This window comes from Larus michahellis, chromosome 2 (assembly GCF_964199755.1).
Source record: "Larus michahellis chromosome 2, bLarMic1.1, whole genome shotgun sequence".
Lineage (NCBI taxonomy): Eukaryota > Metazoa > Chordata > Aves > Charadriiformes > Laridae > Larus > Larus michahellis.
The window spans coordinates 26,785,387-26,812,521 of record NC_133897.1 but is presented as its reverse complement, the minus strand read 5'-3'; positions in this window follow the sequence as shown (position 1 = coordinate 26,812,521).

Here is a 27,135-nt window from a genome sequence, read left to right as displayed (position 1 = left end):
TTTCTTACTGATAGCTTTATAATTTAAAAAAAAAAAATCCTTGCCTACTCTTTTTTTTTCTTCAGTTACTTATGCCTTTAAAAATAAATTGATCACCAGATTAAAATGCCCACTATTTTCTGCCCAAAACTGAACTGGTGGGTTTGGAAATTTAAGCAGAATCAGAACATGAAAAAATGGGGGGTACTTTTTTTTTTACAAGTGAAGACATTTCTTAGATATATACTCTAGCCGATTTATAAACAGTTTCCCTTGAAAATGTCAGTCTTTCCACAGCTTGGGTTTTAATGACCCCTAATAACACATTTGAAGATATTCTGTTCCTTGAATGATATGTTGTAGAATAACGTTCCAGATGTATACATGAGCATGCATATGCATGTCAGTGATTTGACTGAACTGAACTGACCCTGCCGGGTGCCTCTGGAGTCCCAGCCTCACAGAAACACTCTGGGAGGTATCAACACATTGCAGCCAGGTGCCAGCGCCTTTCTGGAAAGCATCATTACATAGCCAAAGCCTCCGTCATTAATGCCTTTTTTCCCCAGTTCAGCTTTTAAAAAGCAAGGAGTAAATTCAATGGGAAAAGTTGCTTGTTTAATCAAGTTAAATTACAAAGGGATATGCTTGTAGTCTTCAGCTAGGAGACAACTAAGTGGTGGTGCAGTGAGAGTTTGTGAGGGCTCAGCCAGCCATCAAAAGCAGGGGAATGAGGAGCTATATACAGTCCACACACACCAAGAGGCAGAGAAGGAGTTAATGCAGCCCCTATAGGAGGGGCAGGAAGCCGACCAGCTGTATGCAATTGCAGCTGCTGCTATAAAAAGGCTTTGCCTTAGAGGATAGGGAGTCACTCTAGAAGGGAAGGAAATTCTTCTTGTGAACTTAGTTCAGTTTTGAAGGGAAGGAAGTGGGTTCCTGATGGCTGAGTCCAGGGTCTCTGAAATCTGGAAGATCTTGCAAGTATCTGGCGGGTAGAGTGAGTTTGCCCATTTGGTCAATGGCTCTGGCTTGCTTTTAGGGTTGTCTAGCCAATGTGTGTCTTAAGCTTTCTTTTATGTTCCTGTTTAGCAGAAAATTGTTGAATACTGTAAAAGATAATACTGTTTCTTATACTGATTTTTATGTCTACCACTGTGCAGACCCTTCTGCAAGGGGAGCTTATTTCCTTATGGGACTGTTCTCATGAGCTCTGTGAATGAGAACTAGGTCTAGGTAGGTCAGGAAGGGGTGTAAGATGCTGACTGGGTAAATTTGTGGTGCCACTCTCCCAGAACAAGGCTGCCCTTGATAGATGGTTCAGCTGTAAAGGGAAGGAAGCATCTTCCTGACAGTCCTTGAGGAAATGACTTAACGCTTAAGGGGAAGAGAGCAGAGGAAAACAGCTGCTTTATAAGGCCCAATAAATACTCTCATGCATACAGAGATGTTTAAAAAAACAGTGTTTTGACTTGACATTGATTTATTCCACATGTTGCTGTCCTCTTCCTCCTCCCAGCATTTGTATAAATTCTTCTGTGAGGTATAACCTCAGCTGAACATGTCCTAATAGTACAAATAGATATTTTTTTTTCACCAATAAAATATATTAGCATGTTATCAGAAACTATAGGTGAGATTCTTCCATCTCTGTTTTTAAGGTAAAGGTATACACGCGGGTCAAGCAAAAAGAACAGCCATAGGTAAACAAAAATCATTTCTAACCCTGATGCCACAGTTCAGTTGCTGTAAGACTGCAGGTATAGCGCATGGCACACAAACCCCTTAGCCGTTCTTGGACACCAGCTTTCCTCTGCTGGCTCTACAGGCTGGCTGGCTCCTGCTTTCCTTTGGCTAGTCTGTGGAAAACAGAGAGGGTTTTATTAACCAAGATTGCAGTGCTCGGGAATGGTTTGTAGCTTGCCAAACTAATCACAGCAAAGTGTCGCAAGATTAGATTTGTCCTGGCTGACTAATCCAGACTCCTGTGAGACAGAAGGAAAAAAGTAGCAGAGAAGGAGTAGGACAAATAAGATCTAAATAGGAACTAGGGCCAGTTGTGCTGCAGGGCACAAAAGAAATAGCAAGTCCAATTCCCATTTGTATTTGAGATCCTCTGATACCAGTAGAGGAGAGTACAATAGAGTTCAGCACAAATGAGATGCTGATGTTTGCCTCTCAGATTGCTTGGGATGTAAGTGGTCATGTCAGACACAGCTTTCCCACAGAAAAATAAAGAAGTCTGAGCTCCTTTCTCTTCCACCACATATGACTGATTAGCAGGTAGTTGTACCTCTAGTGTCACATGAAATGGCCATGGCTGAACCTGCTCGTACCAAGGCTCAGTATAATGGTAAAACCAACTCCAGCCAGTGTGGGTGGGAAGTCCCAATTTTACAGGTATCAAGAATCACACATGGTATGGTGGCCATTATTTAAGAAAACAGAAGTCGGCAGCTGATTGGCAGTTTTGGTTCCTTCCTTTTTCTAGCACAGATCTTCAGATAGGGCCCATTCAGAAGAGGTTTTTGAAGAAGGCTTCTCTGTTTGCTCATGGTTTGTCCACACAGAGCTCTGCTATGCCTAAATGACTCTGTGATGACCCTTGCATGGTACAAGTATGTAACTAAGATGCCATGCATAGGAAGACACTGCTAATCAGTGAAACTGTTACACAACCCACATGAATAGTTTTTATCTGCCCCATATATAAAGTAAAATATGACTTAATATATTTTCTTAATTTTATTGTATTCATTCATTAGCTTAATTCTGGGCATACAAAGAGTTGTTCTAGTTAAACTTATTCTTGTCCAAATGGCAAGAATATGAGGAAAAATAATTTTGTCCTTAATTCACATCCTACTTTCATCCAAATCAACATTCAACTGTGGACACCCTTGAGAAACCTCTGCCTAATTGCACTTAATAAATGAGGTAGGAGAGGAGGCCTAAACTCTCTTAAAAAGGTTTATTTATGTTGTTGGAGGGTTTTTTTATTTATCCAAGCAGGCTATGCTGAGGCATCAGGCTGCCTCTTGCAGACTGCATCTGAAGTTATAGGCTTGGTGAATGATATCAACAAAACAAACATTAGATCAGGCAGATGTTTTAATGGTTTGGTTGACAGAATAGCAGCCAAAAGACCTTCATTTAATCCCCTGTTAGGTCATCATTATTATTTATTTCTTACAACATCATGATTAAAGAGGAGACGCATCATTTGGATTATACAATTCAGTCACTCATTTGAAGAAAGCCAAAAAATGGAATTTTTGATTTCTAATAACTGAGCTAATCTCCCCAGCTGTTGGCATGATAGGCAGTATTCTTTCGACTTCAGCCAAAATTTTCAACAGGGAAATCCTATGAAAGTTCTCTTTCTTCTGAGAGCTTGGTAGGAGCAATGTTCTGCGGACATCTGGATTGCAATCATTAAATCAGAAGGTCACTTACATCTTTACCAAGCTCCTGTATTATTTCAAGTTAGTGTGTGGCATCCCCCTCAAAGGTAAACTGGAATATAATATACTGAGTTTGAAATCTATACCCATTTACTTGTTTAATAACCTAAACCAACATTTTAACAATTGCATTCACTCTCACAACATCTCTGTGATTGGTCACAAATAATTATATCCATATTTCAACCTATATTTTGGAACATAGGTGCCTCTTCTAGGCAGTTTTCCATTAAGTTTGTTTTAAGACTATAAAGCCTGACATTTCTCATGGTCCAGGTCACAGTGCACACTTTCATAGGAATCTATAAAATGTATGAATAAGATTGCTTTTAGAAACATATGTTGATTTTCTGAGTATATAATGGTTAACTTTTTTTTTTTTTTAAAAAAGTATTCTATTAGAAGGAGCTTTGGGTGAATAGCAGAAAGTGCTTCAAATGCTCAGATACTTGAAAGTAAATCAAATAGGTCAGGATATTTGTTAATTAATTTCCCCACCAAAAAGCTGAGAGAGTAACTGTGGAATTCAGGTCTTAGCTCTGCTTTACTGTAACCATACCACATATTGCATGAGCTTTTCCAGACAAAATTTAGAAGCCAAATTTTAAGACTCATGCACTTAGCTAATTCATTCAATGGAGAATTTCCAAGTAAATTTTTAATCTATAAAAAAAAATTTCAATGAATTTCCCTAGAGTATTCATAAAATCTTCTGCAGATCCCAGCTCTGTTGCTAGGTCCTCTATTCTTTTTTCTTTTTCTTTTTTTGGTTTTTCTTTTTGGTTTTTTTTTGTTGTTGTTGTTTCTTACAGATGAGTTTTTACAGTTTTCAGGATCCTAGTTTAATACAAAATTGTGTGTGTGTGTAAAAGAGAAGAAAGAGAAAAATAAAGGAAGGAAAGAGAGAGAAAAAGGAAAAAAAAGGAATGTACTGTGACATGGAATTGTTAAGGTATTTGATGAGCCCCACTTTTTTAACAATTTTATTTAATGAGCCCAATTCATCCTTTATCTAGTTCAATTGACATTAGCTAGGAAATTCACAAAGGTTTAAGTTACTATTGAGTGCCATAAAATGACCTTGCTAAAGTTCTTTTACAGACCAGTTTAATGATATTTCCTTGCTGTTCATGCAGCAAACAGAATGTTATCTTTATGTTCACAGTTCTTGGAAGAAGGCAGCTAGCTTCTCATTTGTTCCCACACTTATCTGCAATAAATTACAGATGCAGCTGATGGCATCTGGGTATCTGTCTGAGTCAATGGTAGATGCCTGAATCTAGAAATTAGACAGTTCTTTCTTTCTTTCTTTCTTTCTTTCTTTCTTTCTTTTTCTTTCTTTCTTTCTTTCTTTCTTTCTTTCTTTCTTTCTTTCTTTCTTTCTTTCTTTCTTTCTTTCTTTCTTTCTCTCTTTCTCTCTTTCTCTCTTTCTCTCTTTCTCTCTTTCTCTCTTTCTCTCTTTCTCTCTTTCTCTCTTTCTCTCTTTCTCTCTTTCTCTCTTTCTCTCTTTCTCTCTTTCTCTCTTTCTCTCTTTCTCTCTTTCTTTCTTTCTTTCTTTCTTTCTTTCTTTCTTTCTTTCTTTCTTTCTTTCTTTCTTTCTTTCTTTCTTTCTTTCTTTCTTTCTTTCTTTCTTTCTTTTTCTTTCTTTCTTTTTCCCTTGCTTCAATTTGGCCCTCCTCTAATAATAGCAAAATTCAGAAAACATTGACAAATATTTTTAAGTTTTTATGAATCACTTAATTTGTAAAAAATCTAAAAATATGTTCTTCATAGCTTTTCCTACCCTGACATATTGTATATTTGCACAATGTACTCAGTAGCCTGCTGATGAACAAACTGAATCATAAATGGAAATTTCAGAATTGTCATGTGCTGTTTTTCTTGTAAGTGACATTTTACTGATTTTTTGAAAATGGATCATCTGTTTTGCAGTGCTGGGATTTATCTAGCTGCGTGATCTTGGTCAGACAGTCGTGAAAGGAAATGGAGCAAAAAAAACCCCAAACCCAACTAGTGATGGGTAGCATAGATGAACAAAACCTTCATTTAATGGATGCCAGTAGAAAGCTTTATGACAGCCTGTTAGCTTGGGTTAATCTTGTGCGAAATAAATAATTGATTCCCCATCTCTTGATGTAGATAAATAAAGAATAGAAGTTTTAGTGAAAATTACAGTATAGTCAAGCATAAGGTGTTATGTTCAGCACGAGTGACATTTAGTAGGCTGGTAGTAAGGGTAAAAAGATATGCCTTGTGCTATATCAGAGGTGAAACACAATCCCTGTGCCAATTCAGTCCTTAAAATCTGTAATTTATATGTGTTAAAACCTAGTTTTGTACTAACGGTAACAGAGGACAGTCAGAATATAGGACAGTGGTCTCAATCAGAGCTTGGCTAAAAAATCAGGTTGTTATAACCCTATTTTTACAAGATGTCATAGGACTGATGGTCAAGATATCTACTTACCTCTTATTTAAAAGATACAGCATGTCTCCCTTAGTATTGTCTCAGCATTAACCAAGAAACTAGAGCAACCCCCACTGAAATAACTGTCCTTCAGCACCATCGCTCGCAGCCTTACATTCCAGTGTTATCCTAGCTTAACTGGAGACCTAGAACGTGTCAACGGGTATAAGTTAACCAAATTGAGAAGTCAGGCAAAATATTTTATCTGAATATCAGAGCAGAAAATTCTAGAGTAGTACTATCACAAAATCACATAGACTAATAGTCTGAGTACATTTCATCCTGGAAGATATTCTGGAGCAACCTAAACAACTTAGATGATATTACTCACTGAAGTGCGTAAGAACGGGAAACGTTAAGAAATTATGTTGTGAAAAAGCTGAGATTTTAACAATATAAACAATATACTTCTCAGAGAAGAAGTCATATTTAGAATCTTAAAAGCTGCTGCATTGCTGTTATTTTATTAGTATGCATGTTAAAAAAATTATCTAAGAAGGGTTTTGGAACAACATGACTACCCAGCATCCTCACAGTCCTACAGAAACTGCAAAGTTCGAGTAAACATAATATAACTTGGCAGGATTTGTGTAGGTTGTAAATCTGTAGATAAAAACAACCTGGGAGATGTAATTTGTGTGGATTTCAAAAAGCTTTGATAAGAAATTAATAAGGAAGTCACATATTCATGGATCATTGGGAAACGACTTGTCTGGATTAAAAATTTCTTAAATGATAAAATCAAAGTAATAATGAACAGGTGCTCTTCAGAGTGATAAAAAATAGTAAGATATGCCAGTTGCTGCTATGGGCAATGGTGTTCTTTGATACGCTTAGAACTCATGCCATGAAAGAGGAAGTAAATTTTAATTTTCAAAAGGTGTTATATTCAAATTAAACACCAACTGAAGGAATAGGAGGTGTAATTGACAATTTTGAAAGCCAATTCAAAATAGGTTTCAAAAGGGTTTGATAAAACCTGAAAAAGGAAATAAAATAATCTTGGTTTTCCAAGCCATTATTTTCATTAGAAAAAGACAAAAATGAGTAAGTATTATGGGGAGTTGAAATTCCGGCTGCAATTTCTCACTGAATTTTTGTACCATGGCTGAAGACGACTGAATAGCAGAGATCAAAAGTTTTTTGGATAAACATGTGAGAAGTTATGCTTTAAAAACATCTTTTGTCTGCTGATAGGCTCTGATTTGTTGCAAAGGAGGACATAGAATTGCAATAAAATGTATTTCTGTTTCTTGTCAGCAACTAATGTTAGCAATGGTCATTTGGGTGTTAGGGGTATTAAATGTAATACTGTTTTACCTCATTGTTACAAGTTGTAACAGAACTTGTCTGTTGTCCTAGATACAGAGCAAAAAACTGGCAAAGATCGCTCAGTTCTGGTAAGGTGTCCTTTGTGTACCAACTTACCTTTATGGTCCTCTAGTTCAGAGTGAAAGAATGGATAATAGAGAATAAATGGTCTTAGGTACACGCAAAGCTTATGAAGATGAATTTTATTTTAATTCTAAAGAAAACAAAAAGTTGAAAGGCACCTGACTGAAATATTGAGAATTCTCAGGGATTCCACAGAAACTCACAGCCCATCTGCTGTCCCCCTGTGCAATGATAGACCAAAAAATGAAGAATGCAAAGGTAGTGTGTTTCTGACAAAGAAAAGGAAGTATTTCCTTCAGCAGTGTGCAGTCAGACTGGAATTCGACACTGCAGAATGTAGTTGCAAGACTCTGCAGTTGGATTTTGCAAAAGGATTGTTCGTTAGTTGTTTGTTCATTAACATTTGTAGCTATACAAGCCAACCCTGTGATAAGAGTGTGCAAACTTCCTACCTCAGGGCAGAGGAAATCAAGACTAAACCTCCCTTCATACGTAGTGTTCGACAATGACAAGCAATGCCTAGTTGGGAAGAATCTTAAGCTACTAAATTTGGTGATAGTTCGCAAATCTGATACTTTTCTGCCTTTAAACCTGCTCTTGAGGCCAGACCACCTGTGTGAATTGTTGCAATAGCAGTTCTCAGGGTTCCCCAAGCTGGACTCGCTGTGAATCAGACATGAGCCATGGACACAGCCAGCTTAAAGTTCAGTTCTCAGAGCAACATCAAAGAGAAGGGAATGTCTCTGTGAATGGATATTACAGAGTATGGAGGTGGGAGAGGAAGATCTAATAATCATCAAACAGGCAATGTCTGCTTAGTTTGTTATCAGCTGCTTTAACATTAAAAAGCTTCTAAAATCATCATAATATATTTTTCTTCCTTTTCTCTCTTTCAATTGTCTAATCAGCTGTTGTTCCAGATGCTAACTGTTGTCCTCATTCCCATGGCAAAACACATCTCCTCTTTCCAACTTCTAAACCTTCCACCAGTGCCTATGATGCACAAGTGCAGTACCCTTTTTCATCAGTTATCATCTCCCTATTTCCTGTGCTTTGTTTTCTGTTCACATCCTCTTCATTCCCCATGCAAGCTCTCTTCAGGCTATTTTCTTCATAGTCTTAAACATCACCATCAAAGGACTTTTCCCACTTTCTCTGTTCAGCATGCCTCATCTTTGGGCATGAAAATAGTGTATACTTCATGTGGGAAATTACACCTAAGACCTATTTATCTGTAGCACTTCTTACACTCCATCATCTTGTAATGACAGAAAAAGACACGTCACTTGGTTAATAGCCTGGACAGGAAGATGTCCAGGTATCTTTTTGCCTTTTCATCAGTTCTACATCTATAGTCATCAGTTCTATGTCTGTAGACTTACACTTCCTATCATGAATTTAATTGCATTGGTTTTGATACTGTGCCTATTGGCAGTAATTCACGGAGTGTTGCTCGAGGTCAGTATTCACGTATTATATTCTTCTAGCTCCTCCTTATTTCCAGCCTTTAAACCATGTTAAAATGCATGAAAGACATAAAATGTTTTGGATTTTTTTTCATTTAAACAATACTGAGTGTTGAGTGCAGGCCAAAGCATCCATATATTAACCCCTTGCTTTTAGAGATGCCCATACTAAGAATGACAACACCCCCATGCAGAAAAAACAGTTTGTGGTTCAGAAAGGCAGCTGAGAAGAACTGAGTGAAAGTGGATCACACTGGACAGCCCCAACCACTTCCAAATCTCTGAGGGGTTCAAGGCTAGATGAGTCTCAAAGTATTGATATCCGTTTAGAGCCGCCTTCTGTAATAGCCAAACCAGGGTGCAATTGTTCTGGATAATAATTTACTTCTTTGTGCCTTGTACATTTTAAGCTTTCCATAGCAGGATCTGTGTTAACTTATGGCACTCCATAAATGATTATGTCCCTGATAACATCCGGAGATGTAAACGAACAGAGATTTACTGGGGACCTAGCTGGCAGAACAGAGTAGCTCATGCCCAGATAAAAGTTGTCTCTAGGGTCTGTATTCATTAAATGCCTTATAGCTCACATGAAACTGTAAGTTTGAGGAAGAGATTTTGTGGCAGAGTTGGATGTAAACAAAGCCAATACTGTTAATGGTTTGTGTTCCATGTGATTCTGCAAGTCTGCAAGTCCATAATACCACAGTCACGCCAAAAAAATGTGAAAATACTACATTGCACGCAAATTCTGCCTGCCTCTAAGTGAAGACACAACAAATAATAGCAGAACGAAGCAAAAAACACCCAACTTTTCTTACTCCTGCTCAGTGGATAACCTTTATTTGTCAAATGAATTTACTATAATGCTATATTCACAGAAATGTCTATGTATTGCTCTGGGACACATTGAGAAATTTGGTTGAGTAGCTCAGATACAACCTTACAGAATAAACCCTGCTGTTGAACACAGTTGTACTGGATCATCCTGGAGGTGTCTCCAGCAACAGCAGCGTGCTGTGGGCTGCACCACAACTTTAAGAGAGAATAAAATAATCACAATATTCTCAATTTAAACAACAAAGTCCAGTAGAACATAGCACTGACATGTTTTAGCAAGGTGACTGTTAAGTGACAGGAGCTCTGTCCCTTACACAAACCACAGCAGGCTTCATCTGTAGGAGCAGCTGCTTTCACTAGGTACAGTTTCACAGATTTGTTGTGATCCAGTGGCAAAACCTCAAGACGATATTGGCCATCCAAAGGAATGAGAATCTTTTTGCAGGTTCTGCAGTCATAGGTTAACAAGGCATCGGCGTGAAAATACAGTAAGAATTCATTCACCGCAGTGAGAAAAGATCCAGAATGAATGGTCTCTTGGATCCCCATGAAAATGATGGCAGGAGGGTAAGGAGAAGGATCTGTTTAGCATGTCCCATCTTGAGTATTTGTTCCGGGTACTGACAGCAAGGCTAAGAGGTTGGCCAAGTGCACATTCAGCATTAGCAGATCCCAGGGAACTCTGGTACAGAGCCAAAACCAAGCTGTGACATCTGAAAGACAGAAAAGGTCATGATTTTGACATCTTATAATTTGGCTAGTTTTAAACAGATCTACATAGTTCTCACAAAAAGCATTTTCTTGACTCCAGGACTACTGCTGCCAAATTTCAAAGCCTATTTGAAAACCATGGAGATATGGAAACTTTTCAAACAAAATTAATGATATTTTAATGTGGTTGAAAGCATTAGACATCCTAGAGATAAGGGGAACTACGCATACTACCCCTATGTTGCCGTTCAACTGTTTATAAAACAACACAGCAGAGATCCTTAGAGAGTAAAGTTAGACTTCCTCTTCATAGGCATTGTATATCTTTTTTTTCAGAGCTGCTGTAGTCCAGAAATAAACAATCTATTATTACAGCCCTGTTATATGTTATGATAGACATATTCATGTATAGCTGCATGCAGCAGTGGAAAATACAGGTTGAAGGCGCTGGTAAAAGGATAGATACTTGTACTGTTCAGAGCTCAGGGATGAAACCCATTTAAGTCAAGAACACTTTGCTCTCAGATAGTTAATAGCAAGCAAATCAGGCAATGCAGAGGGAATTTGCAGTGAAAAGGATCCCTTTCAGTCTATATTTCATGGTTCTCTTTAAGGAGGGGTCCCATCTTTTCTTTTATTTTTAAATCAATGTCTTTTATAGCAGTCATTGTGCTCCCTGTCCCCCCCACTGAAACGACAGGATGGGTTTCAGTTTATCCCAGTGGGAGCCCAGCAGCCTGGAAGCCAAGTGGTGGGATATCTTTGTAACTGCTTGGCAATTCCGATCTGGACAAAAGTTCTCCAGCAGGTTAGAAAGATGGATTCAACAACTATGGGACCAAAACAAACTAACAAACATTGGCCAAATTAATCCTTCAGTGTAAGCTATTTATTGTGCCTTAGTGTGATAACACCAAGAATAAATCTGGTACCTGATATCTGGCAGTTCTGTCTTGAAAGAATTTTGACCTGATTTTCAGAGGTACCCACAGCTCCTGATGACTCCTGTGGGAGAGGTAATCACCCAGCACTCCCAAAAACTTGACCACTGATTAACTGTAAATTTTCCCACAGTATAAGATGCCTTTTAAAATGCTTTCTAAGGCACTTTTTGGAATCCTTTAAGATTTATCAAATCTGGAAAGAACTTTTTGGGGGAAAAAACCTTCAAGCTTGGTTGTTTAGCTGCTGTGTTAAATGAAAAAACGAACAGGAAAACAAAATGGTATATTATTACTTAAGTCTCTAGCTCTCTTTCCGTACACATATCAAGTATTTGAGGGGGGAGAAGGTGCCACACTCAAAACTTCACACTCAAGCAACTGCCTGTTTTCTGTTTTTTATGGCCAGAGAAAAAGTGTATTGGCATGCCCTGAGCCAAATATGCACCCGTGCTCTGCTGTGACTCTGTGCCATTCCTTCATTGATATGACTAGGTCTTTACTTGTGATTATGTTTGTCAATGAAAATACATTTATTTCTGAATTCAAAGACCAGATTTACATCTTCTAGGCTTTAAGACAGTTTGTTATGGTCTACTTACGCTGCTATGGGAAAAGTCATATTTAAGCTACAGAAATATTTCGATCCCAATAAAATTGTTATTGACAAACGAGTCACAGAAGCTGAAGAGGGATATTGGTTTATTCATTTACTGGATCTAATCCATTACAACTAAAACATTCATCATATCTAACATGTAGTATATTGTACATTTACTAATAACTAACAGAGTAATTTTGTGCTTTTTAAATTGCTTTTGGCACCACACCTTCAAAATGCTAAACTTTTCTTGAGATACCAATTCAGTTCTCCACTTGGGCAAGAATGGATTTTCTCCAATTTCCTCACTATTTCCTCTTTATTTCTTTGTGCTCTGAAGTCATCATTCAGTTAACAGAAATTAATATGATTCCAGGAACAGTGCTGATTAAAAAACTACTAGTCCAGAGCCAGAAGAGGGAGCCTAGAGAGCAAAACATTGATATTATTTGTTTGCCACCAACTTCAAGGATGGTTTGGGTTTTTTGTTGTGTTGGTTTTGTTTTTTTAATAATTGTTCCACAATAGATCTGCATAGTGGAATAGAAATGGGGATACTAAGAATTTTCCTTCTCAAGTTTCTCTGTTATGAAAAATAGCATCAAAGAGTAGAATGCATTGACCTTTGATCATCAGGTTTGTAGAAGACAGACAGATGCCATAGTGCAAAGCTCAGCCTTTTATTGTGGATCTCAACCACTTCACTCATCATACTCCCACCTTTTTTGTAGATGTTGGCAGGGAATAAAAAGCATTTCTACTCATAATCTTCATTTTCCCCAGTCCCACTTCCAAACTCTTATTACAGTTTGGGGTTTTTTTTCTCTCCCTCATTGTCCTTTTCCTTATTTTGGCCACTTAAAGAAATGAGGAAGGGTCCTCCCTGGTGCCATGTTTGCTCAGCTGTCCCTGCCCTGTGGATCACAGGGATCACTCTTGTAACAAGCACAGTTCCCCTGCCGTCCCCAGCCACAGGTAGCAATTCCCTCAGCTCCTCTGGATTCCAGCAGAGCCACACATGATGCCCTGAAGCTCTGTTTGTGGCTCCAGAGCCACAGACTCAGTATTATTTTGTGTGGTGGGAGCCAGTGTTCCCTCTTAAGAAAGAAGTATCTTTAGCCTAGATGTGAAGGTCACTAAAATCAGTTTTCCCTGTGTCTTGGGACCATTAAGTCATCAATATCAATCAAGTGTGAAGAGGAAGTAGAGGGAGAGAAGCAGCCAATGAAATCCATCCTGAATCCTTGATTCACAGGAGTGAGATGTACTTTGGTAAGTCCTGACAGGAACCAAGAACAAATTCTTTCTTTTCATTCATTCATTTTTATGAACAAATGCTACAGGTTGCCTAGAGAGGTTGTGGAGTTTCCATCCTTGGAGATATTCAGAAGCCATCTGGACGTGACCCTGGGCAGCTAGCTCTAGATGACCCTGCTTGAGCAGGGGGGTTGGAACAGATGACCTCCAAAGGTACTTTCCAACCTCGACTTTTCTGTGATTCTGTGGGTACAATAAGAACCAACTTCAGTTTGTAGACATAATTTACATATAACTGAAATGAAAGGTAATTATTGTTTTTCTCAACTTACATTGGTTTATGGTTTTTACTATCTTGAAAAATGTGTTCAGCTTGCTTTTTGTTTAGTTTTAGCTTCTCTGCTTCTTAGTGTCCTTAGATACCAGATCTCAAAATGCCGCAAGAATGATTCTCTGATGGTATTTCTGACCCAACTGAGAATGTAGAACATCTAGAAATCTCTTATTCTTTACACATTGCAGGGGTATTTCTAGATCAAAGGGACTGAGAAGGAGTCTGGTCCAACTATATAGCAAGACTCACCTGAAAACAGCTTCTTTTCCAAGCTGGTCACAAAATGTGATACCAATTTCCACAGTAATTCAGATGCTCAAAGAAACTGACCTCATGGTTTAGTACAACATTTTTGTGTTTCCTAAGCTGTGTGTTTTAAATTACTACTATATTTTACAATATCATCAAATTTTGCAAAACTGTCTCTCATCACCAACTGTTACCCTGTATGTTTCGATGAAAAAAGCCCAATTGAAGGAACTATTTTTATGAACTTCTGGTTTCTACAGCACTGACAAAAGGCTTGAACTGTGGGTCCCTGTTGTTTAAAGGCTCTACTTTCCTAGATAAAGCCTGTTCCAATCAAAAATATCAACAAACCTAATTGACACAGGTTATTGTAATTCACTCTATTTATGGAAATAGGTACAAATCAAAAGAGGTTCCTTTCTTATATTAAATGGAGCCAACATTTGAGTTGTACTCATTTCAACTCTTATTGCAGTCAGTGGATCTGCCTAAAATGTAGTCAGTACATTTTGCCCATAGAGTGCTAGTATTCAGCTACTGGGCTTGGCACGCTTTGAGGCAAAGTATTTTTTCCTGTTTTCTAACATTAATGTCCCACCCCTGGATAAGGTGAACAAGCTCAAAAAGAACGGAGAGTCCTGGCATCCATTTCAAGAGGTAGTTAGTGGAACTAGGAGCTAAAAGCAAGCCTTTGATAAGAAACAAACCATGCTGATTTAAAAGAATGTTTAATATAATAGTATATTTCCTGTAATTCATAATCCCTACTTCCTTGAGTCTAAAGTATTCCTTTACCGTTTTTAATTCTCATTCTCCCTTCTAGAGTTCATGAAAGAAAATACCTTGTATCATTATTTCCCTTTAATTAAAATCAGAAACAGCCCAGAACTGGGAGATGGCTGAAAGGCCGAGGGGACAAAACACTATGGAAGGCTTTGGGCACAGGATCCCAGAGGCTACTCTGAATAACCTAATTTTAGGCATTAAAAAAAATTTACTTGGTTTTTAGAGTTACAATCATGCATCATTTTTTCAAGCTGTGTATTGTCAGCTCTGAAAGATTTTCAGACTGAAGCCATTAGTAATATTTTGTTTGCACTGGGGTAATGAGAAGTCTCCTCAATTTTTTTCATCTTTAAAAATTTCCCATGGTCCAACTTACCCTTAAAACTCCCAAGCAGTCTTATTACTGATACCTCAGGTAGGGGGGGCTTAGGGTCCAGCATGTGATGATGAAGTTCCAAAGCCAAACTGCTCAGGCTGGTTTCCTGTTTTAAATCCTACAGTTTATCCACCCCCAAAAAAGGGCTAGTTGCTTTTCACTCCCACCCCACCCTGCTCCGACTTGGCAGGCACAAAGCATTCGTGGTGTTTTTTGGTTAGGCGCAGTTCCCTTAAGGAAAGGCGCACTCCCCTACACCAAAGAGGGCATTCATCTCACCTACAGTTGGTGATCTAAAAGTTCGGTGTTAAGTTTAGAAAGAGATAGATACTCATAGCATGAGTCATCTTGCCTTAAATGATAGTTAAGAGCAGTAGTATGAATAATTCTCTGGAAGCACCCAGCCTTTAGTAACTATGGAGGGAAACTAGCTAGTTTGTTTAGAGTAGCTGCCTAAATTTTAGATAGCTAGAATTCAGGAAGATGGACATTTCCATAGTATTTGACTACTGCATGTCTTTCAGAATAGCTACATAAGCAGACAGTTCCCATCAGACAACAATCTCCAACTATAGGTATAACATTTTGAAGGTGCCTCTGCGTGATGAAAATGGTCTTTGCTAGCGTGGCAGGGAATGACCAGCTTTTGAGCGTGAAGCTGGCATGTTTGTGGAACCATGGCAAATTCCTTATTAACTTGTGTATCTGCGGTGCTAGAATACACCTTAGAGAACTATTCTTACTCCTTTACATATTAAAATGTTTATTTATTTCATAATAATACTTATTTATATTGCAATTTCAATCCAGGTACCTTAAAACACAAATGGGGAAACTGAGGTTAAGGAAGATAAGTTTGCATTTTTCCTCCATTTCAGTTATTTTTATGCACTTCCAAAGCCTATTTCAGTTACTTAGGACTGATGAATATTTCTGAGGCAACAAGAAAGGCCTAGCCTTTGACTTCGGTGGACTTCAACAGACCTGTTTACCTCGTGGGAGCCTGCCTATCCAGATCCATTTTTTTCTCGTATGTTTACCCATGGATTCAGCTTTTGCAGTTACAGGCTTTTAAATGCTATGATACAGATCTCCAGTGATATTGTTTCCAATTGGAAGACAGATATTAACTTGCTCAACTTCTATATTCCAAATGCCTGAACTGGTATGGATATACTGCAGGAGTCTTTTTTAGGTTTCTTTTGCTGCCAAGTAAAATGCTGAATTCACAGCAACCTTGTTCATTTCCTTTAAAATTATAATTTTACAGATTCATTGCAATGGGTATCACATGAACTCCATCTTTTTCAAGAACAATGTATGTTTTCCTTTCTGCTGAAGGTTTGAACAACTAAATAAAAGTCAGTTTCCAAATACCTGAAGCCGAGTGCATGGGAAGACAAAGGCGCTTCACATCAGTAGTTTTTGTTGATCTTTTAGTACCATGATGGGCATTCAGAATAACCACTTTGTAGTTTCATTTCAAGTTTGTACATTGGTTATTACCCTGCAGCAAAAGGCAGTTGTGTGCTTAATCTGATGTGTGTGGCACTGACAGCTTACTTTGCTGAGTCAAATTTCTTGTGCAGCTGATAAGCGATAACCACAGTTACTGGTTTCATTCCTATGTTTTTTCTGTGCTTAATCATTAAGAGTTGATATAACATTACTGAACAATGAGTCTGTTGCAGCGCTCTTAAATTTGTTATTTTGAATGATGAGCACCAAAAATGTCATTGATGGATAATAAGTGAAATTAGTCCATAATCTTTACCCTCAGATCTCTTTCTTTTGGTGCATGAATAAGTCCCCAGCCCATTATGGAGATATAAAATGTGACTTTGGAAGCAGGAGCCTCAAGTTAGACATCTAAATAATAGACCTGTTTTTTAAAATCTTTAGAGTCCTTGAAAGCCTCTGAGTTCCCAGCAGCTCCCCTGGAAGCTCATGCAAGCTGCTGGATGGACTTTTGAAAACCAGGCATCCCATTTGCATGCTTTTTCCCCCTTGAACTTTAAATAGTTTTTTTTAGAGGAGCTGTCACATCCGATACAAAAAGCTGTCGCTTTTGATGCATCCCAGTGTCTGTAGATTTCCAGCTAGCTCTGTGCCTTCTTCCCTTGTTATGGTGGTTCCTACTTAAAAAAAGACAAACATTTTAAACATCATAACTATAAATGCAAATTGCCCTATTAATTAACTGTTGGTTCCATCCTAAAAGGCACTAAGCCTCTTTTGGAGGTGCAAGAGCCTTGAACTTTCTTTGCCTTCAATGAACGGGAGTTCAGCTCCTCCTTGCAGTCTGAGACTCCCCTGAGCACAATTTTGTGGCAGGCTGAACCCAAACTCTTCAAGAATGACTCCTTTTACTCTAGTGCATCAATGCTGGGCCCTGTATAAAGTGAAAGAGTCTTTGACATACACAAGTACCCTTTCCCTTTCCCTCCATCACTCAGAAAGTGGCTTTACTTGTCATTGTACTGTAGTTTCTAATACTTAGGGATAATTTGTGTTTGAGGGATAAGGCCATGCTCCATGTCCTGGAAAGCATGTGTACATGCTAGAGAAAGGCTAAAACAGTAGCAAGAGATCACTAAGACAATGAGGAAGGAGAGCATGGCTATATCAATAAATACTTTTATTCAAGAAGCTTAGTATACAGCAAAATGGCAAAGGTGGGGCATGGGGGGAGGCAAGGGGAGGAAGGGTGCAGCCTTGTGTTTGTGTCCTTGCTGCCTGCTTTGCCTGTTCCAGAAGATGGGGACAACTGCTGGGAGGAAGGGAGTGTGATGGCACTGCTGTTAGCCGTGCTGGGCAAGCTGGCCCCCAAGCACCACAGGTCTCTGGTGCTTCTGTCTTTCCCTCCCCTTCCCTCCCGCATTGGCAGCTGGATCCAGCTCAGCTCTGCAGAGTCCTGTCCTAGCTCGTCCTTTAGCCCTGCCGCTCCCTTTCCTGTCACAGGAACTGCCTGCTCGTGGATCAAGGTGGCAAAACCCATTTTTTCTTCCATCGTCTCTGCCTTGCACTAGTCTTTTTGTCTCCATTTTCCTATCCATAAATTTCACGCAGTGTCTTTACTGAGTTTAGCAGCTTTGCGGGGCTTCACCATGTTTTTATAGAGTACGTTGAGGTTAGGTATGAATGATCATTGTCTGGCCCTCAAAACCCACTGCATCTCTACCTAAACCCCCAAATCTAATAGTTTTCACGTGTTTCCTAGTTTTCCCTAATTCAGAACTCTGTCTCAATTTTTTAATTAATAACAGTGCAGAGGAACATTGATCTTCTACTGCTCTCTCAACTGAAGTATGGCCAAGAGAAGAGGTCAGGGGACACGTTCTTTGGTGATGCAAAGCATGGTAAGAAAAACATCTGTCATGGGATACCAACCTTTTACGCTGTTTTTAGAACAGCAAAGGCAAGTATTCACATTTTCTTAAAGAGACTGAAGCTGAGAGAAGGAACCTTGATAGAATCAATATTTTCTGTGGTGCCATATGACATTTTGTTTTCCTTTAGGCATGGTTTCAAGAGAAAAGGCAGTCCTATGCACCGTGTTTGTATTTTAGCTCCTGCATGCTCATGCAATAAAAAAGTGAAAATTGCAATAAGATTCTTATCTTGCAACAAAATCCTTTGAATAATTAGTCTCTGATAAACAGTAGTTTAAGTATGGGAAAGTACTCTAACTATATAATGAATGTAAGAACACCTTTCGTTTTTAACTGCAACAATTTGGTTTTCTCTGAATGGCAGGTGTTACAGCAAAGTTGTTACTCATAACCGTTAAGAGCTTTCAAGGACTGTGGAAACAATATGTAAACGTATACTTGGAAAGAAACCAGTCTAACTTTTGCCTTCAGATAGACTTATGAGAAGCCTATTGTTCTTCATAGATTTTTAAAATTGCTGTCTTAATGACTTTTGTACTACATTACTATTGGACGTTTCTGGAAATAGCTGTATCCCCAGATGCAGAAACCTGAATTACTGAATTTGGTGTACTGAATTTAGGCAGTAGGAGAGTGGGAGTTTTCAGGACTGTGATTATAAATCTGGACATCCAAATTCCTTGCAAGTTACATTTTGATGCATTAGTCTTTCCTGGAATTGAGCCATATATAAGAATAAACTAAAACATTCAGTCATAGAATTAGTATGGAGGGTTCACTTCTGAACTGTGCCAAACGGTTGATGTTTTCTGTTGTGACATAAAAACAGATCAGGGAAGTTTAATCAGTGAAGCAGGGACACTTAGAAAGATTTCAATAAGAGCTGCTCTTACACCAATAATGGACAGGCTGGATGAAGCCTCCTTTATTGCTTTCTGTTCTTGCTTCTGCTTTGGTTTTTCCCTTAATACTTAGAAAATACATGCAGTAAATTTTGATATGTCAAAGCTTTTACGAAATAAAAAAAATAATAAAATAGCTATGTTAGTTGGGTGTTAGAAATTTCAGAAGTACATCTAAGCTGATCTGCAGTGAAGAACTCCAGTAAGTCACTGGGTTCTGTCTCTCCGTCCTGGCGGGAAGGTGCCGCAGGTCCTGTCCAGCCCAGAAACCTGGGCTTACTTTCTGTGGAAAGTGGGGCATAGAGAACAGTGAAAGGAGGAGGAAGAGGGAGTTGTACACACCCTGGTCTTGCCCTGACATGGAGTACTGCAGCACTCCCAGGTCTCTCAGCTTAGAAGGAGCCCAAGCATTCGGTACAATTTTGTTCATAACTTTGTCATTTATTAAATCTGGTTTCAATATATTTACATTATCACAAAATATGCAATTATACAGTTTAACCCTCAGGTAATTATTTTACCTTTTAATGTCATCTCTTTTTAATACCTGTTGAGGTTTTGTCAGCGATGTTAGATCTTGTTCAGGGCAAAATATTTGAGCTGTGTGTGTACACGCATATGCGCCTATGTACACCCACGCTTGAAAGGTGATGCAATTTCCCATTAAAGTTTGGGATATTCTTAGCTAGGAAGAGATAAATAATGGTTTTACTTCACTGCCGTAAATAATGACAGTACTCCCTTGTGTAGGACCCTTCACAGTCTTCACCCTGTAAAACAGGGATAAGGGAATCACGTTAGCAATGGCTGGGCTGGTGCACACATTGTTTCTTATTTGCGCAGCTTTAGGTACTAATAACAGAGGCAAGGCTAGGAACTTGAACTTTGGGGTTTTAATCCCCAGTTCTAGACATCAGACAATTTACTTTATCATGAAAAAGTAATAGTAGAGCAGGGAACCAATAGTACTATGCTTAAGTTCTTCTCCTAGGCATACGTTATTAACCACTGTCAGAGACAGCACTACAGAGATATTTGTTCTGAGCCAGTGTAGCTGTTCTTTTTTTTCTATATTTTTTTTTAAATGGCTGTAGCCATTATCTGGTACCTGAAATCCCATGTTTACCTCCTCTGCTTGGTACAGAAATTAGAAATGTGACATCCTGACATCAATGTTTTCTTTTAATAACTACTGCACATTGCTTGCAGCAGGCATGAAAACAAAAAATTAGTTTTCTAAAGCATCTTAAGGAGAGTATCTCTTGATGAAGGCCAGACTGCATACTCAGAACTGACCATCCTATAATGGTGGTCGTACAAGTAGGGAATATTGGCAGGCATCCATTGTACATAATCTACTGCATAATTATGTTTGATAGAAGCTTTCTGGTATGTGTGGATAATAAACAGCTCATGTATTTATGAATCTGGAATGTTCCTAAAATGAGTTAGTGCATGCTCAGCATTAGTTTCCCAAGTCTTTTTCATACTGTAGTATTACATTACATCTACTAAACAGATTAAACTGTATTGCAGCTTTAGGGGTTACATTATTCCTGTGGACAAGCAAGGGCATTTATGCAAGTAACATTGGTTGATTTTAATAAAAGTTATGCGTATAAATCCGTACGCAATGAGATCACATTATACTCTACAGAATACTGGCAGAAGTGCTTTTATCCTGAAAACACACCTGCCCACTATTTGCAAGGTCTAATTTTCCTTTGAAACAGCGGACAGCCACATTTTATAGCCACTGTTATCTACATGACTTCAGCACTCATTGTATTTTGTGCCTGCTATAGAAATATTGAGGTCTACACAAATGTGCAGTATAATAAAATCAATAGCAGTGACAATTTGGATTCAATAGCACTGCATTTCTGAGCCTATGTCATGGGCAACATTGAAGAATTGTTTACCAGAAGCCATCAATCCCTACCCTGCGGCACTAGGATGAGATGAAGAATCCACAACAGCCTCCATACCACTTACAAAGGCAAATATTCCTTCAACATTATGCAGGTAGAACTTCATAGAGATAAGAATAACATAGTCAATTTTGTAGGCAGTGTAATATATATATGTGTATAAAATGTATAAATATATGTCTTTATCTAATAAAGTTTCTAATTTAAAGTGCATGAATATTTTACATGATGTGATAGGTAAGTATATTGACATCACTTACCAACGTTATGCTTGTCATTTATGACAAGTTTACACATAAATGGCATCACTGGATGCCAAATACTGGTAATCTATACTGGCTGGTATAATTTGTTGTCATTCCTAACCAGTTTTGGTTGCTCTAAAGTTTTGCCTTCCTTCTTATCCCAACTTTCTAACCCATGGAATTGTGTAAGGCACATCAAGTTTTCCCTTTTCCAAATTGTTGCTATGTATTTACCAGCTGACTGGGAAGAAACAGAGGCGGGTGCACTGATGTGACACTGTAGGCGGAGTGATCACTATTAAACACTTGCCACTAGATGTTAGAGAGCAGTTAGCTACAGGGTTTCCGTGTTCCCAGTGCTTTTCCAGAGTATATAAAATGACTTTGTTATCCCAAATGTTATGCATTCTGTGACAGCTGTTGTTGATGCTTATATACTATTACTGTCTTTGTGCTGGGGAATGGTACGTAATCAGAAATGCATACAGCTAGATGGAGATGGGAGATGATCTCAGAATGACCTAGTCCATCCCAGTTCTCTGGAGCAGGATTAGATCATTCCCAAAAGATGTTTGCCTCTTGTGGTTGCCTGACCCTGTGCTAGAATGCTGGCACTTAACTATATGCTTGTCTTTAGAAAGTGTTTTTTAGTGCCTGACATAAATCTGTGCTGTAAATTAAGCCAATTGTTTCTTGATATAGATCAATAAACAGCACAGATCTGATAGAACCGTACAAATCAATTGATGATACAATGTAACCCTCAGTTATTGCTAAACAATAGAACACAACTTCCTATTGCAGCTGCTGAATGGCAGCCACTCCTTATCCCCTCCATCACTTGACTGATATGACACGATGCTTCTTTGGTGCTTTACGGCAGCAGTTTCTTACCAGCTCCCAGCAGTTTTACACTATCCCTCTTTTCTGCAGTCAAATGCTACATAACTTCAACTTAATTTTCATTACATTTATTTTTACTGACTGACACCAGAAATTATATGTGGTCCTATTTCTATTTGATTTATTGGCTAAATGTTCATTAACTTACAGTGATACATTACTTTGGGTACGTTCCTATCTCATACACCAGTTTTTCTAGCACGTATGACAAATATTACTGCATTTTTCATTAAGCAGGAACAAACATATAATTCCTCTCCAAAATGTGAGTATACAGGTGGCGTGCTGGGGTTCTGGGTGAACTGCCAATTTCCAGATCAAATGTACTTAATTCCCAAGTGCAGCAGAAAAAAAGGCTTACTGGCCACCCACTGGATAAATGTCGTGTGGGCTCTGGGATAAGGTAGGTTCTTTCTGCAAGGAAACCCACAACTGGAACATGTTTGAGAACGTGGTCCATGCATTATCTACATTCAAAGTCTGCTCCCTTTCTGTGAAACACTAACAGAAGAAAAATTTATAAAATCTTGTATTAGTCACTGTTACCAACAGATAAGACTATGTTTACTCAGGGCCAGATCAACTGAGTAAAGTCCTATTTTCTGTGGCCAACTTTCCTGATCACAGCTACACTGTAAAATAAGTCATATTGTGAGTCATTTTTTAAGACCTGAATCACACAAAAAGTTGGGGATTATGGTGTACAAATCAAACAGGATTTTCTTTGAAAGCTTCCACAGATAACATCAGTTTTCACAGCTAAGGATTTGTCTCTGCTTCTCTCCTACACTGAATGGAAAACAGAGATTAAGAATAAGCGTTCTACGAGGTATGAAGAGAAAGATATGGCCATGCACTGAATGTGCATGCACAGACGTAAATACACTTACCTGAAGCAGATGTAAAAGGCACTGAAACAAATAAAGAGAGCAGAAAGGAAGAGGGAAGAATCTTACCCATGCAAAATACTGCTATAAAGAGGTGTAAAATATAATGCCAATGAGCAATGACAGCAAATCAGGGAAAACACTTGGAAAAAAAATAGAACACAGGTCCCTTCTCTCCTGTATCCCTCAATCATTGGCTATTGCCAACTTCAGGGTGGCCGATATTTCTGCCCTTACGAGCCCCATTCCAAAAAAAAATCTTAATCTTGAGGCCAAAACAGATATCCCTTGGCTCAGCACTCTGAGCTGAAAGGAATGGTGTCAGCAAGAGACCACAGATGGGAGATGGCACCAGCTCCTCGGGAGTCCCACCTCATGCCGCATGCCACGGGGTCCCGGGATGAGCTGGCAGTGCCCGTCTCAGCAGACCCCGCTGGCTTGCTTCCCCACTGTCACTCCTGTTAGAGATTTGGATTACCTAGCAGCTTCCACAGCGGCACAGCCTGGCTGCCAGTCCTGTGGCATAAAACATGCCACCAGGACCCCACCACCTTAGACACCATCTGCAGCATGCATGCCACCATTTGTCTACCCCTGTGCTAGACCATAGGATCAGGGCTCCATAAATCTCCATCTTCTTGCTCTATTTTTTCTCTACTGATCTGCAGGGCGATTTTTCGCAAATCTTTCCCCTTCTCTATCCTTCCATTTCCCTGGCTCTGACTGCAAGCAATTAGGTGCACAGACTACTTTTCTGTATGATGCTGCGTAGCGTGGAGTGCGAGAGGGGACCCAGTTCCTCCCAAAGCTTTGAGGGAACTATGCAAATACAGACAGCGAGCTTTTTTCTTGACAAGTATACATTTTGCCCTTGATCTTCCATCGTGTAATAACCCCCAAAGTCAGCTTTTTGAGGAAAGCCAATGAAGTTTGCTGGCTCTTGCCTTATGAGCTGGATGAGAAAATATGGCTGGTGGATTCACTCAGGTGCATTCCTTGGAGTATTCAGAGACTGCTGGAGCAAACAGGCGTGCGTTAGTTGTAGGCAAGCTCTTCACATGGCACGTTTCTTGGCCACTCCTGCGACTGGTAATTACTAAAGCATACACAAACAAATATAGGGAAATATGTGTGTGCTTAAATGCCTAACATTATGTTATGGTTCTTTGTACTAAGAAACAATAGCCCCACAGTATAGTTCATTACTGTAAAAATGGAAAGATACAATTTGTAAAACATAAAATTATCTGCTATAAACAAAGGCTCCGATTGAAAGAAAAATAAACTAAACAATCATACTGTAATTGGCTTAGATACCTTAATCACTGCCAATTATGCAGTGGCTGCATACATTTTACATGGATTAGACAGTATTTTCTCTCACGTGAATTAGTTAAAACGTTATGTCGAAGTTAATGAATTATTTTTTTGTAAATATGATTTAATTTTTTTTGTGTTCTTGTCCAACTATCTAAGAAGGTACATATGGAAAATATTTTTTCATATTGGAATTAATTCTTAGTGTTCAGTTATATCACATTTCTCATTATGTCTATGTTTCATTAAAAGGAGCTTTAAAATATTTAGTATGTATTTACAGTCCACTTTCACACACATATAACACAGCTAATGATAGGTGAAAATAATTATTTCCCAAGTTTGGTATGAGATGTGATATCTGAAATATGTTTTCAGGAATAATTTTCTAGGCAGTATAAATACTGATTGCTTTGTTTATAAAACCTCTTCTGGCTTGCTAAAGGTAACTTCTAAAAAACAGTAATTTATGCTACCATTTTAAAACAAATTCTGCCTACTGCAGTTCTAAATACTCATAAGCACAATAGTTGACTGATGTCTCTCTACTTCAACAATAGTTGGTCTCTCATCAGCTCAGGTTTTTTCTTGAGGATAAAAGCCCAGGAAAATTGGTTAAAAATCATATTAACTGAGACTGAAGATGCAGGTTAACAAACAAACATAATACCATAACACCATAATCAAAGCAAACTGTTTTTTAGAAGCTTTATGAAAACCTGTACTTCGAAAAGGCAGTTTTGTGCTGTTTTGGAGAACACTTCTTGCAAGATCAAACTGTGAATCCCCAGCAGAACCTCAGCTGTTCCTGAAACACAGATATACTACACAAAGCAAAACAATACGCTCTGTCTCATCCTTTCTGAAATTCTTAGTCTATTCATCACACTTCTTGGTATTGCCCACCACTACCAGTTTATTTTAATCAACCGCTTTATACTCATTCTGGTAATTGCTTGTTATCCATTTCCACACCACTGGCTTATTCATTATTTCCAGCAAAACATTACAGACCTCATTTTATGAAAATGATTTCTATACAGCATGTAACATAATTTCTTTTTGGTTTTAATGGAGTTTGATTGCAATTTAATTCCAATTCAAGTAATACAATAGAATTTTCCTTATTAAATGTGTTTCAGTAAAAGTTGTTTCTCTTTTTCGCTGTGATTTTAAAAAATACTAGAATTAAAAATACTGGAATTGAAAAATATTGAAAAGCAAATTTTCACAAAGAAAAAGCTGATGGAAAATCAGAAAACAGTGATGTAGAAAGAAATTTCTTTTCTTCCTCTTTCAATACACATTCCCAAATGTGTGTTTTTCCAGAACAAAAAATACTTTAGAATTCCGTAAGTTTAGAATTAACAACAAATGGTATTCAAATTCCTTTCGTAACAATATTTAATAAGCTTCTCAAAACATTAATTTCTCAAAATAGCTGTAAATTTCTAAAAATTAAGATTATTTCAATTATAAAAGAAATAAAGGATTTATTAATTTCTCTATGGGGAAACCTCTGCTGTTGATAGAAAATAATGTATACTTACCTATTCTAAATCAGAAACATTAAAAGTAAAGTGTTGCTTTTGTGAAAACAAAAGATCAAATATTTTTAAAGGTTGTTACAAAAAGAGAGAAAACCTTTATTTAAAGTGTATTTTTGATGATTTATAACTATTCTAAAATGGAGATTATTTGAAACATCTTTTTGACTTTGAACTTCAAGACAACTGTAGTAGATTTTATATTTTCAAGTGATTCCAACAATTCAGGTAAGTAATTTTAGCCTCTACAACCAATTATTTGTAATATCATCCATTTTAGCTGATGTTTGTATTTAATCATGTTTGGAAAATTCTTCCTGAAAACACTTAACTTTTATATAAAAGAAAATTGAGAAAATTTGTTTAGGTCATTTTAGAGGTTTGTATAGCTTCTTTGAACTCTGTACTTTGGGAGACAAAGTAGTTTGATTACCTAATCTTCAGGTGGAGAGAAAGAAAAAAAATAGTCACATCATTTTTTTTAAAAAGTCCCTGAAAAAAAATCTGAGGATCATATAAAGCCACACTAATTATGTGTCACTTTTAAATTCAGTCAGTTTGGTAGCATGAGCATTGTAATCTCCCATGGCAATGCCTACTGACATCACCACAGAAAGACAGAGAAGAACAGAACCATTACTTATCTTCCCCTCAAAATACTGGGAGAATATGGGATGAAGGGATGACTTTGCGTTGAACAGTGTTTATTAAGAGAGTGATAAATCAGAACATTTGAGCACAGGGGTAAGTATCAGGGGACTGCAGAAATCTCCCTTCCATGTTCATCCTGAACATGAAGCTGCACGTTTACCTGGCCAAAGGACCCGCTGCCCCTCAGTCCCTTCTGGGGAACAGAGCCTGACTGGAGTTTAAAGGTCTTCAGGGGGAGACGGCAACCAAGGCGTCACTTCACCTTCCCCAAAAGTGAAGCTGTTTTGCATGCAAAGTGAGACAGCTAATGCCCTGGAACCTGAGGAGGGTTTTGTGTACCAAGCTTGTTAAAGCTGCCTAAATATTAGGTTAAAAAAGAAAGGCAGGAAAGGCAGGAAGACAGGAAGACAGAAAGATGGAAAGAGAAACAGAAAGACAGAACAGAACGACTGCCAGACATACAGAAAAAAAAGAAAAACAGAAAGACAGACAGA